Source organism: Octopus bimaculoides, chromosome 4 (genome assembly GCF_046866305.1).
Source record: "Octopus bimaculoides isolate indiv1 chromosome 4, ASM4686630v1, whole genome shotgun sequence".
Classification (NCBI taxonomy): domain Eukaryota; kingdom Metazoa; phylum Mollusca; class Cephalopoda; order Octopoda; family Octopodidae; genus Octopus; species Octopus bimaculoides.
This window is the reverse complement of record NC_142931.1, coordinates 3,098,474-3,113,473: the sequence shown is the minus strand read 5'-3', so window position 1 is coordinate 3,113,473 and position 15,000 is coordinate 3,098,474. Positions and strand designations below refer to the sequence as shown.

The following is a 15,000-nucleotide window of genomic DNA, read 5'->3' as shown; positions in this document are numbered from 1 at the left end:
TTAACCAGAGGGAAATAGTAGAGTTCAATGTAAGTTGTTATTTTGGAAAAGGATAGACATAGGAAGCATAAAGGGAAATAAGAGAATAAAAATTAAAGTAAAAAATATATATAGGTTGTTACAGCTGCAGTTCCATTATCCAAGGAAAGAGCTGTGTAGAATGGGTAGAAAGGCTTCTTATGCATGGTATGTAGATTTCGATAGGAGTTCGTATTTTGTTATTACACAGCCTTGGCTTCTTTGTCTCATTTCACTTAACAAATACATGCTTACGTAAGATCGGTATAAGAGTCCTCACTCGTAGTATCATCGAATCGAGAGTCTAACTACGGTCTTCCCTCACCACTTAAACAGCCTTACCTGCCATCTTGGGTCTTCTAGATACCAACACCTCTCATATATCATATATCATATATGTGTGTGTGTGTGTATATATATATATATATATAATTTAAAGAAAACAAAATCAAATATCTCTTGTCACTTTTCTGTTTCTGTTATTAGACTGCGGCCATGCTGGGGCACCATCTTCAAGGATTTTTACGCGAATCAGTTGATACCAGTACTTCTTTTTAAAGCCTGGTACTCATTCTATCGGAGTTATTTGCCAAAGCGTTAGGTCACGTGTACGTTAGCACACCAACGCCGATTGTGGAGCGGTGGTTGGGTGCAAATACCGTCACAAAGACACAAACACGCACACATACACACACACACACACACACACACACACACACACACACACACACACACACACACACACACATATATATATATATATATATATACAAATGCATGTCTATACATATATATGTATGTATAGCAGGTGCAATGATTACAGCCCTTGGTAAAATAATGCGCCAGTTATGTACGGGGGTCTGCGGGTTCAAATCGTACGTCAAATAAAGAAAGTTCCAGGTTTCCTCCAGAAATACAGGGCCTGGTCTCTAATGGAAGCCATGTTTGTCCCACAGCCACAAGAATGAAATCTTGCACAACAAAGTCATAAGAATGGTCATAAATTGATCAATCATGAATTGCCATTAGATCTAGATGAATATATATTCCTAAAAAACAAATAAGTTTGGGAAAGGTTTAGAAAAGAACTTTAAAATATTCGGTACTCACCCGAAAATCAGAAACGTCCACTTTAGGAATGTTCGAAAGCTGTAGTTTTGTGAGATTTATCTGCAAGCAGAAATATGTCAATGAGTATCGTTTAAAAAGAGTTGATATTTCGCGAAACATTTGGAAATGAAATGGGAAAGAAAGTTAATTTGAAATGTTTATTTACTTCATGAATGTAGGTTTTAGACCAGAAAAATACAAAAAAAAACCCCCCCAGAAATATATGTTATTCTCTTGGTCAGTTATTTGTTAGTTTGAATTCAATTGAAAAAAAAAATGCTGAGCACTTCAAACAAATTGATTTCTTTCTAATGTTCGAGCAATGTTTGCTGTTAATATTATATGCAGAATCAATCTACATTATTTATTTCATGCTAGTGTGATAATTAGTATCAATCGATTAACTTTACACCAATCACATTCATCTAACGCCATTGATTTAAAAGTAGCATCTTTCCAAAGTATATCTTTGAAACTATTTCGAATGAGTCCTTTGGCTGTACAAAATATCTATCATCCATGGGGTCTATTTAAGGCATGCAAGAAATAATTAATTTAGCAATGAACACTACTTGGTGCCAGTGATGAGTTACGAAATAATAAATTCGAACCATAGTTTAGCATTTAATAACCAGATGTAGAGTGGCCTCAGGTCAACTCAGATCAGAGAGATGGTATACACTACTGAACTTTCAAGACCATGTCTTGAAGCTGTTTACTATTGCTCCAGTATAGGTTTTGCATGTAGGTTTATTATCGACTTGTACTTTAATTCTATATACTTCTTCGATAAAGTAATTACCACTAAACTGGTAGCTTCTAGGATCTATACAATTATATTTAGATTTAGTTTCATTTCCATTAGCTCCAGCAAGTCCTTTCACGTTCTATTTCAATAACCAACAAAACAAACTTCTAACAACAAGAATAACTTACTTTTAGGGTGTTCCGTTAAATATCCTTTAATACGCATCTTGGAAACATCTCTTGATATTGAATCTAAAAAATCCCCAGCTACATCAGTTTTGACATTAATACAAATTTTTTGATTGAAGAACAAAATCTTCTGGTCCTATTTCTTAAAGATCTCGTGGGTTTATTTTCTTTTCTTGTATAACAAATCTGGTCAGAAAACTGGTTGTTTTAAGGGAATTGTTGTAATAAAGGGTGGCCATTCGGAAGGTTTCTTCATTCACTGACAAAAACGATATTTACTTCTTCAAAATGTAAGGTGAGTGTGTGGAATTCTTATAAATATAGAATAGCCTTTCGTTACGCTTATGGTAATGCCTAAACTTGCTACATTGTAGATCTGAGGTAACATCTAAGAAACTTGACACTACTAAGGTTCGCATCAACAGTGATTCTTAAAGCCACGCGCGGAAAGAATGATTAAGATCTTCCTCGAACCAATCGAATCTATGTCCGTTTTTATGGTAGACGAACAATTCGTCGACAGACAGTTGATCGAAAGACAACTTACAGACAAGACAAGTGACCGATTGGACATTTGCTGCAAGGACAAGATGTGGAAATTTTTTAAAAGCAAAGTAAAAATTACGAAACAGTTTTATTAGACTTACAAATAAAAAAAATTATTTATAAAAATATATTACGTACAATAGGTCGACATATGAAAAAAATGCACAAAATGTTTTGTTCGACTTACAAATAGAAATAAAGATATCCCATGCAATTATGGTCACATGTCCTTGAAAATTCCAACCCAGCTTCATCGTCGTAATTAAGAACAATGGTTCTAAGTCTTCAGGCGAATGTACTTTTTTGCTTTTCCTTGCCACTTCAACCCCTGATATGGCCAGTTCTATTACCATTTCGGTGCGTGACTGTTCTACCCTAAGCTTCTCAATTAATTCGGATAAGTTAGGATGATGGACGTTAACTCTTCTACTGAAGGCGTGGTGCCACCCTTTGTATAGGAGCTTTCTGCTTCCTCGTTCCGTTTTGATGAACCCCATGATCGATACTTCCGCATGTCGACTTATTGTCCAATCAGCCAATTGTCTAATCGGTGAATTGTTTGTCGGCGAATTGTCTGTCGACGAATTGTCTGCACGCGATTTGTACTATGAATAATAATAATAAGCTTGTCATCATTGTATATACTCGCACAGAATTTTACAGAGAATTTAGAATGTATACACCAATAACTATGAATAGTTCCGCCCCATCGTAGGCATCCATTGGCACCTCAAACGGTTAATCCTTGTTTCTCTTAACTCTGATTGGGGTCTTCACAAACAGTAATGATTTCCTGGAGTGCCGGATGACATTAGTGTACGAGTCACTAATCGGTGTACATGTTTTAGAAAATACTGTTTTAGAAAAATCCTTTTACTATAAGAAGTTTCCATTCCTTTCTTTCTCTCTCCCACTCCATTTTCACTCTAGCAAATTTCTTTTATATGTTTTATGATGTGATATTCACCAACCCTGGCTTTAATTAAACACTACATCTTACTCTACCTTTAGTAATTGAGTACTAGTTTCTCAACCTTGTTTTGCTTCTATATGCTCACATAGAAATCTGGAAAAATACATCTTTTTACTAAAATATGCATTAATATAGTTTTTCAGAATATTGTTCCTGACATTTATATGTGTGTGTGTGTGTGTGTGTGTGAGTGAATGAAAGAGAGAGAGAGAGAGAGAGAGAGAGAGAGAGAGAGAGAGAGAGAGAGAGAGAGAGAGAGAGAGAAAGAGAAACAGTTTTCTGAAAAACTATATGAATGCATACTTTGGAAAGAAAAGATATATTTTCAGTATTTCTGTCGAAAATAGACCCTATTCATGAAGTTGTGATAAAGAAAACAGAAATATGTAAAGTTTGCAATGTTTATCAGATGTGTATTGATCTCATGGGGTACTGATGTATGAACGTTTGGAAACACATCGATCATGGACATCTTCTTTCGATTAAGTCTTACATAGAGACGACTATAAAAGCTTCTATCTTGTATCACCTCTCATGTTTAGATCTGGTATCATCAGCTGACGTCATATTTCAATAGACCAATCAATGAAATTGAATTTTCTTTACCACGTATTACATGTCTCGTCTAAAAAGAAAATTATTAGATTTTCTTTATACTTTAAAGATGAGGTGCAAATATGTGTAGTAGTAAAGTTGTTTTGGTAAGACAGATCTATGTACGCTCACTCATTATGCACATAAACTTATATAACATAAATACGTATATACATATATATACTTGCTTATGTATACACACACACACACACACACACACACACACACACACACACACACACATATATATATATATATACATATATATTATGTTAAGATGCAGAAGTAAGTTTTCTTCAAAGTATTTATCTTATTCCTTTCTCACTATTTCCCCAACTCACGAATGGCGTCTATTTTAAACTAAAATATGGAAAAATGAAAGAGAAAGAAAAAAGACACAAAACTTCTAAAACGCATTGATTTGACTTTGAAAAGATGTATTCCTTGTACGTCTGAATATAATGGTTCTAATGTATATTTTACCAAAACAAGGCAACACACACACACACACACACACACACACACACACACACACACACATGTTTATCAGTTCTCTGTTCAAGCTCGACGTCATATCCTACGATATGCTCCAACTTTCATACATAGTTTAACCTTAACAAGGTTGTTGGTTCTGGAGGAAGGGACAGAGCCCTTAGCCTTTGTATGGGCTCTAAGCCGTTGCAGGTGAACAACTGCAGGGAAGAGATGAGCAGGGAGGTACTAAGGACCAACGTCCTGAGAAGGAAGGATTTGGGGACTGTGTAACTGGACAGAATAAGTTTAAGGGGAGGGGGAGTGATGTGTGAGTCACGAGTATCTGAGTAGAGGTTGTACGAGACCAGCCAGCTCTAGCGAGCAAAAGAAAAAAATAGTAGCTGTAGAAAAGGCAAAGAAAGGGGACAGCACGCATGTGGGGAAGAAGCTGGGTACATATCAGTGAAAAGGGTCGGTTGACCCTTTTCTGGATGTAGTGTAGGATGTCTATGTGATAGGACAGCTGTGAGGAAGGCGGCTGAGCGAGTTGAGTCTGTATTCTAGCCAGACGGTCCAAGCAGACGGCTAACACGAATGATAGAATGTCGAGCCAGTTGCTGTAGCAGCTCCATTCTCAAGTTATTCACCAACCGTTGTAGATACAGAACAAACAGTCGTTTGCACAACTTCATACTTCTATTTCTATTCTCAAGCTGAACAGATTCAGTATGCCAATAGCTGTTTTAACAAATGCTTATTCAAACCAATAGTTGGCAGCCACAGATTAGTTGTCATGAATTTAACATGATATTTCTCCAATCGTGCCAGTGTAGTCACGGAGCCATACTAACCAGCTATTTTGTCTTAACTCCAGAGTTTATCCATTCTCATGTGTATAAGTTATCATTTGCATTCATCGTTCATAGACCAACACGGAAAATACTTGTGCAGAGTATAAAACTTCTGTTAATGGTTCGCAAGGTGTTGTTCGTCTGTTACACGTTGCCAACCGCAGCTGAACTAAAACCCCGATATGTCCCATGTGGCGATATTGTCCGAATCCTCGTCGGCACTGATATGTCCCATGATGACGACGTATTTCATCGTCTCCACGGGACTGGTCCGAACGGCCTACCTTCGCCGACCGACCCTACTGACTATAACAGTCCACCATCTATTAACAGTGGACCAGCCCACTTCTCGCCTGGGGGCGTCCGCCACAACAAACCCTTTGAGACAGTTGGTAAACGTCATTGTGGGGCCTCCCTGAACTTTGTAGATTTTCAGTAATTGTTGGAGAATGAAGAATATTTTGACCCGAAGAGAAGTATCAGTTTTCCAGCTAGGGAGATCCTAGATATGTTAAAGATGTGCTTTCGCTAGGAGACGACCTGGGATGGGGTAGCGAGCCGTAACATTCTGAGTGATTGTGAGCGAGGGGGGAGGCTAGCAGCGTGCTGCTCGTGCTTGAAAGGGATGCGGGGAAATGAGGTTTTATTGATGTAGAAACCTTCGCGTTTCCATACTGCTGCAAGAAATAAAATTGCTAAAGCCTCACTGAAGAACGTTAAACTATAAATTATATTTGAAAAAAAAAAAAATACACTCTACGAAGTATACAAAACAGATCTGCAAATCGTCTGCCTCCATTCAATACACACGATACACATCCATATGCAAACACCTCTCTATATAAGACTGCTTAAACACTGATGACGAAACAAAGAGAGACGCAGGGGACCGGGAATGCGTATACCTTGACGCTTATACATACATTCCAACGCACACGCGCGTGTATAATACCATACCATACCATATATATATATATATATATATATATATATATATATATATATATATATATATATATATATATATATATATACACCATATATACATGCATACCGTATAAGTGTGGCTATGTGCATGTATATAGGTGTGCATAAGAGTATGTATTCACGCACACACACTCACCCATATCTATCTCTCTCTCTATATATATACAGAGAGAGAGAGAGAGAGAGAGAGAGAGAGAGAGACACGCAGATGTATACACGTAAACATATAGAACAGGTTCCCTTGTTAAACCGGGTCAACTCCGCGTCCCTTTGATACTTCACTCCGGCTCACCTTGTGTTGCATTATTCATCGACTGCCCTCTCTCACACTCCATAAATCTAAGAAAGACGGCATTCACAGCTGATTGATATTCACTGCTTCTTAAACTCTCCTTAGACTGGTTGATTGTCCCTTAGAAATTGCCCATCGAACTTGTTAGTGAGTGTAAACATTCACACGTTGAATGGAAGGAGAGTTGAGGCCGAAGTGGAAGAATCTTATGTGAAGGTCGCATTGAATTAAGGCGCGTTTGGCCTAGAGGCAGGGAACCATTATAAATAACGACGGCCGCTTGCTTGAAAGCTGGGGACACTATATTTCTGAAGGCCGCAGGGAATTAAGGGAAATAAAAGCAGAGACTCTTTATACATTAGAAGGAACCACCGGCCATTGATCTAGGGCAGGGAACCTCTATATTTTTGGAGGACCGGTGTGCATTATAACTGATTCAGTTTTATATCTAAGACAAGTAATTTTGAGGGATTGATGTTAGTCGTTACCGACGATTTAATATATTTAAATTAAATATGATGGGAATTGTGTTAAATAGAAAGAAAATGTAAATGATATTTTATGTGGTTTTCAAGAAAGTAACAACATTGGAACAAATGATCAACAAAAATACTTATTTTTAATGCAAAATTCTAGCTTGCTTCCAGAGGCTATCAAAGGCCAGACAGAACCAATGTATATCACACACACACACACACACACACACACACACACACACACACATCAGTATATGCATGTTTAATGTTTGTATATGTATATGTATGTGTGTGTGTATATACATACATACATACACACACACACACACATATATATATATATATATATATATATATATATATATATATATATATATATATATATATATATATATATATATATATATATATATATAATCATAAATATACAGGGATTAGCAATTGAGTTGCTTCTCCAACATACTGAAAATTTAGAAATAGCAGTCAAAGAACTACTGATTCCAAACTACAAATTTTTCTCTAAAGCGGATGGCGATATTTATGAGGGGTGCCTGAACTCGCTAGCCGATGAATTCGTAAGTGCCTTTCTTATCGTTGATTTTTGGTGTCGCATGGCCAAAAATTACCGTGAATTTTTTTAGAGACACTTTCAAATTTATCAGAATATTTGGGCTGAAGATTGGAATAGTGAAATTTCCATTCACTTAACCATGAAACGATTCGTATCCAATTAACTAAAGGCTTGGTTTGTTTACGCTTTTCCCTCCGGTTTTTTGTTCTATGTGTGCCATAAATATCGCCATCCGCTTTAGAGAAAAATTTGTAGTTTGGAATCAGTAGTTCTTTGACTGCTATTTCTAAATTTTCAGTATGTTGGAGAAGCAACTCAATTGCTAATCCCTGTATATTTATGATGATAAATAGTTTTTACCGATAAAGGTTTTTTTCATACTGAACTACTTGGCAAAATTGTTAATTATTAATTCTATTATTAATTGACGATTCTCTGCCCTTATTCTTGTATATATATATATAGGTAGGTATGTATGCATGTTTGTACATATATGTGCGTGTGAGTGCGTGTGTGCTTGTGCTTGCGTGTGCACGCGTGTGTGTTTTTTGTGTGTGTATGTGTTATGGATGTATATATGATATGTATGTGTTTGAATGTGCGAATATATGTACGCATGTATGGAAGCATGTATACGCACATTCGAACATGCATACATATACACACACGCACATACATACATAGATACATAATACATACATACATACATGCATACATACATACATACATGCATACATACAAACACACATACATGTCGGTGGTATATATTTATCCAATGAGTGACCAACCCGGCAGTCCATTGTCAACCCACGGTGCCACCTCTTCCTGAATAAATGGTTTATTTACTCGCAGAAACCATTCAACTGTTCATTCGTTGACGACAGCCAATAAATATTTTATATATTGTCTCACTTTTTACTGGAAACAGACAAACGCAAACTTTAGAAAATCGTAAATAAATCTGGAGATAAAAAATGGGAGAAAAGTTAGGAAAGGTTTCATGACTTTTTGCTCTCTCTCTCTCTCTCTCTCTCTCTCTCTCTCTCTCTCTCTCTCTCTCTCTCTCTCTCTCTCTCTCTCTCTCTCTCTCTCCGCTCTCTTGTTCGCTCTCTCTCCCGGTCACCATTCCACTCTGCTCTCTTCACACTCATTCACTCACAAGCTGAGATTTATGGTGAAGCTACATACCCATGCATGCATTCATACACACACACACGCGCGCACACACACACACACGAGCATGCGCACAAGCACGCATCTGTGCAGGTGAAACTCGATACAAGCGCAGACACATGCACGCTCACACTTACATATAAGGAGACAAACACGTGTTGGGGAATTTACACACACGCACACACACACACATATATACACACACACACACAGATACACACTCACACACATATATACACACACAGATACACACATATACATTTTCACAAAGATGTAGACACATGCAAGCGTGCACCTGTGCAGGTGAAGGTAGATGATGCGTCCACACATGTGCTCATACATTCACACACACAAGCTCACATATACATGCATATTCACACACACACAGATAGATATTCACACATGCATGAACACACACATGCACATACAAAAATACACACGCATGCAAGCACGCACCTGTGCAGGTGAAATGATACGCCCTCACATATGCACTCATAGACAAACGCATTCACAGATGTACATATATACACACACAAACATACATGCACATATATATAGACATATTCACACGCACAGATGCCTCTATGCAAAGAAACACGCACCTGTGCAGGTAGAACTGCATGCTGCCCCCACATACGTGCACACACACCTACACACATGCAAGTTGGCAGATACTAACGCGCGCACACACACACACATACACACACAGAGTTAGTCCTGGAAGTACGCGATTACCATCAATTCTTCACACTCGGTTGCACGCCGCTGTTTGTAATCGTGGCTATTTCACAGTTGTCTCCCCTATTTCCTGTCATTGGCTCCGCTGAGACGCTCTGCCTTCCCTTCCCCATCATTGAAATCTAAACAACAACAACAAACAACCACTGCTACAACATCAATAAAAAGAATAATGCAATAATAACATTAAGCGAATTGATCTTTTCTAGGTGGTCCGTGTGAATTCCAAACAGAACGCTTCGCAAAAAACGGAATTATTTATGAAGACCTGAGAAATACTTGTTGAAATTAAATTTTCTACTGATTACATTTGCCTTTCAAAAAGAAGTCGAGCTTGTTTATTCTCTCTCTCTCTCTCTCTCTCTCTCTCTCTCTCTCTCTCTCTCTTACTCACCCTCTCTCTCTCTCTCTCTCTCTCTCTCTCTCTCTCTTTCTCTTTCTCTTTCCTTATCTCTCCTTCTCCTAACTTCTATTCCTTCTCCCCATTCTCTCCCCTTTCCAATCAGCCTATCTTTCCTCTCACTCATTTTGTTACCCTTTTACTCCCCCCCTCTTTACTCACGTTCCACTTCCACCAATATTTTTTCCTTCCAAACTTGTTTCTGCTCTCAATCATACTTCAATACACATCTCTACTCCCGTTTCTTTATTTTCCTTTTCTTTTGCTTAACTTTATAATTTATTCTCTTGCTATCTCTATGTCTCTACCCATAGGCACAGGTATAAAATATTACAGGTACACCTTGAACACCTATAAACAGGTATACCTGTATACAGTAATCCCTCAACTATCGCGGGTGTTACGTTCCAGAACCTTCCGCGATAGGAGAAAATCCGCGAAGTAGAAACAGTACTGCACTGTATATTTTAAAATAATTTTTATTATTTCTATATTTCTATTTTATTATGAATGCAAAACAACACCACGGAGGAATCAACGTAAGCGTTAATGATAAACCGCGATAGGTGAACCGCGATATGGTGAGGTATAACTGTACCTATACACCTGTCATTTTTTACATGCAGAAACATATATATATATATATATATATATATATAAGGCGCAGGCGTGGCAACGTGGAAGGCGCAAGCGTGGCTGTGTGGTAAGAAGCTTGTTTCCCAACCACATGGTTCCGGGTTCAGTCCCACTGAGTGGCACCTTGGGCAAGTGTTTTCTGCTATAGCCTCGGGCCGACCAAAACCTTGTTAGTGGATTTGGTTGACGGAAACTGAAAGAAGCCTATCGTATGTATATATGTGTGTATGCATATGTTTGTGTCTCGGTATGTGTCTCCCCACCATCGCTTGACAACCGATCTTGGTGTGTTTTCGTTCCCGTAACTTAGCGGTTCGGCAAAAGAGCCAGATAGAATAAAATACTAGGTTTACAAAGAATAAGTCTTGGGGTTGATTTGTTCGACTAAAGGCGGTGCTCTAGCATGGCCGCAGTCAAAAGAATAAAAGAATATATAAGTTACGGTGGTGACAACAGTGAGAACGAGTGCTCAACACCGCATTCGGTGGATAAATATTCATCATTTGTGGGTGGACAGCTTTGTCAATGATCTCATGTAAAAAATTTCCTGTGAAATCGTTGGTAGCATTTTAATCCAGAAATAAAGAACTTTTTTTATATCCACTGAATGCGGTGCACAGCCCTCGCTCTCGCTGCTCGCCTCTATCGTACAAGCGTTCCCTTACACACGTCTGTCTGTGAATAAAAGAAATGCAACAATGCAAAGGTTTATAAAATATTACATTTTTTTTAATATTTCGCACCTATAACTCTTAGTCATGACTAAAACAAGAGATTAAGTCTGAGTTCAGCATTGAAATAAATCTCCTGTGCATTTTAACTCTTTGTTGTCCGCCTACGACATAACTATTACAAACAAGTTAGGTCGTTGAGGAAGGGTAAGCCATGTTGATGGGAACATTTTCTATTCAAGCTTTATATTTTGGGGTTTGTCTTCAGATGCAGTTTGCTTGACAAAATGAAGTGTTTCTCTTATTTGTGTTTATTTTTCTAATTTATTATTTTATCTGCCTTGTTGTCATGATGACATACTTTCAGCGCTCTGAAATTGTTTAGACGATCTCCCGTATCCAAGTTACATTTTTCGATCTCCAAACAGCAATTACACCTTATGATTAATTATCACAAGTAATTAGCGACGTTAGTCTGCATAAATGTTCCTATGTGAACATTAGAAGAGAGTATGAAGTGTAATAGATTCAGCACCGAAACCGCATCAGGCAATTAAATACTCTGACACAGATGGAGATCAACTTTCGAATAGAAAATAATTACGGTTCTCATTTGGAGACAAGGCAAGCAATTTGGGTGCCAGGGGGGACCTAGTCGGTCACATTGACCCCAGTACTTGACAGGTACTTTATTTTGTCGATCCCGGAAGGATAAAAGGTAAAGTTAATTTTGGCAGCTTTTTAATCCAGAATATAAGGAAGAAACTCCACCAGGCATCGTTTACGACGCTCGCCATCCAACACAGAATAACAATCTCTATCTTTGTCAGAAGAACACGTACAGTTGTCGTTTCGATTTCAATTCCATTGTACGGCGAATGCTTTCTACAAACATTTCAGGTCGACCTGAACCTTCAGAATGAAATTTGGTTGACAGAAGCTGTGTAGAAAGACAGTTTCTGTTGTAGGGTGTCACATTTCATCCTAGCTTGACACAATATGATACCTTGTGTTTATTTGTGACAGGGTCTACTTTATTCTAAACATTCAAATCTTTCGTCTGATCCTAACTCCTTCCCTTCCTTCCCCTCCAGTAACGAAAAATGACCCCCGCCATGAAAGGTCATAATTGTTGCCTTTTCACCTTTGACTCTATCATTAAAGAACATTTGAATAAGAGTGTAATAATTAACTTGCTATAACTAAATACTTAGTTCTTATTTACCATAATGAAGCGAGGAACCTATCATTTGAACTCCGAATCAAGGCCGACTGCAATACAACTCTGTCCCTCTCTCTCTCTCGTTCCTATCTTTGTCCACCCGTCCACCGCCACAACTGCCATGCGATGTACTGTTTCAAGAGATGTTCTATGAAATAAATCGGAAATAACTGCAAATAGAGATTGAAGTTCTATTTATGTATCGTAAATAGATTTACTTCTCTTACCGAATTTCTTTGAGATTAAAAGCTTAACTGATTGGCATCGACATTTCTTTTTATTCCTCAGTCCTTTAACCTGCCACCACATATTTTCTCGATGGCTTGGAGTGGGGGTTAAACCTAGAACTATAATATGTTTCAGACTAAATAATGCTTTCAGCATATTTTTATTTATTGATGATGTCGCTTACGTAATTTAATTTGTCGAAATAAATTGGATGAGAGAGATTAAAGTTTCAAGTGATGACATTATTTGTTTATTAAGGTGGATTTATGTAGTTTTAAATAATGTGTAAGAGAGGTTGATTATAAGGTGAGGGTTGATGAGTGTAAATGCAGGGTGGAGAATGAGGGTGGGAGAAGGGTGGGTGGTTTTAAAGTAAGGTAGAGATGAGTATAGGACGGGGAGTGAAGGTGGATGAAGAGTATGAATGTTAAATGAGGGTGGATATAGAGGTGGGTAAGTGTCAAAGTAGAGTAGAGGGTGGATGAAGTGTAGATGAGAGCTTGGGTTGGAGAAGGGATGAGAGACAAAAGAAGGTTGACCGTTTTGATTTAGTAAGAATGGAGAAGAACGTTTCTCAATTCGTAAGCTACACCAACTCCAAAGCTACAAATTATCCCCATTCCAAAATACTACACATCTCCACCTCAAAAAAACACCAGATCCACCCCCCCCCCCACTTCTATCCTTCTCCCAAAGAAATGCCAGTGAAATATACATTTCGCCCACTCCACTCTTTATTTATGAAAAGACAGAATACAATGTACAAACATAAAATTCTTTTTAAAAAACTTGTTGGACAAGTCTTAAAATTTTACAAACCACACTAAATTGCCTGCCCCTATTCATTAGTCACAGTACCCGATTACCGATTAGGAGAAACACTAGGAAGAACGCAGAACTGGATTTAGACCTTAGCGGAGCCCAGGGTACTGTAAGTTTTGTGGGAGCCTCTAACACAAAAATTAAAATACATATTTCATGAACTTCTCAAAGTTCATTTATTCCGAAACACTTCTGGGAATGTATATGATTTTATCGTCTAAACTCACTGCAACAAGTTTCATTATGTTACAGCTGTATACATTACTGCAATACCTACAAAAAGACTTTGTCTACACTTGGCTTCTAGAAATCGTTAACGTAATCCTGAAACACCATAACTTTTAGAAAACTAATTTTTACATGTAAAAGACACAGGACATTTTGTTTTGCATGGGTCACCATGGTTGTCAGAAAACTCTTCGCGAGTCTGAATTTAGCGAGTGAGCTCTTTCCCAAACAGCTAGTAACCATCAGTCTATGAATATATTCTACGAGCTACAGCAACACCTACTTTATAAGTTTTATAACAGATTCATCATTGAATTGACTTGGTCGCCCCTCTAGACCCGTGGTTGGCCTGGTTAGCTGTCCAGTATGGCCGTACTTTAGGACAATACTGCATACATCATTCATATTTCAGACGTCAAGCGTTGAATGGATACAGATGGAGTTAGAAGCCACTGAACAAAACAGTTGTTGAAAATATTTTAGATTCACTGATTAGGATATGGCTGTATGGCTGTGCGCATGGAGAAATGGTGCTGATGCTATTACTATTATGCTAACAAACGAATACAGTTTATTGTTTTCTGTGGTGTCTCTAATGTTGCCATATCTGTATATAGTATTCAACTAGTATTTACTTAATTAACTAAACTATTATATAACAAACCAATCTCAATATTTTAATATTTAAACACATAATTATGTAAGAATCGTTATAATAAACATTATATTAATTATTTCAAAGTTTTTCCACAAGAGCAGCTTGGGGATGAGTCGATTACATCGTTCGCGGTATCTTGGGGTTAGTAGCCCGCACGCTTAACCACTACGCCATATGCCCGTGCAGGTTCAAAATTTCCCCAAGACACCTGATGATGGCTGGAAGGTATACCTGCCGAAACGTTGTGTTAACAACAAACAAGATGAAGACAAATATCCGTCAAATGTAAATAATGTAAGTCATAATAATAATAATAATAATAATAATAATAATAATAATAATAATAATAATAACACTACTTATACTAAATAATTATGATATTTTATAAACCATTAA

The 15,000-nt window shown here is 37.6% G+C and overlaps 1 protein-coding gene across 4 annotated transcripts in view; it reads right to left on the bottom strand.

The window, feature by feature from the left end:
- Positions 1-15,000, bottom strand: part of LOC106870014 (uncharacterized) — a 449,496-nt gene that overhangs the window by 330,709 nt on the left and 103,787 nt on the right. For all 4 annotated transcript variants that reach the window (XM_089350168.1, XM_052966859.2, XM_089350167.1 and 1 more), the window contains one exon: positions 1,129-1,188. The gene's annotated coding sequence lies outside the window, so the exon portion shown is untranslated. The remainder of the gene's footprint in view (positions 1-1,128; positions 1,189-15,000) is intronic.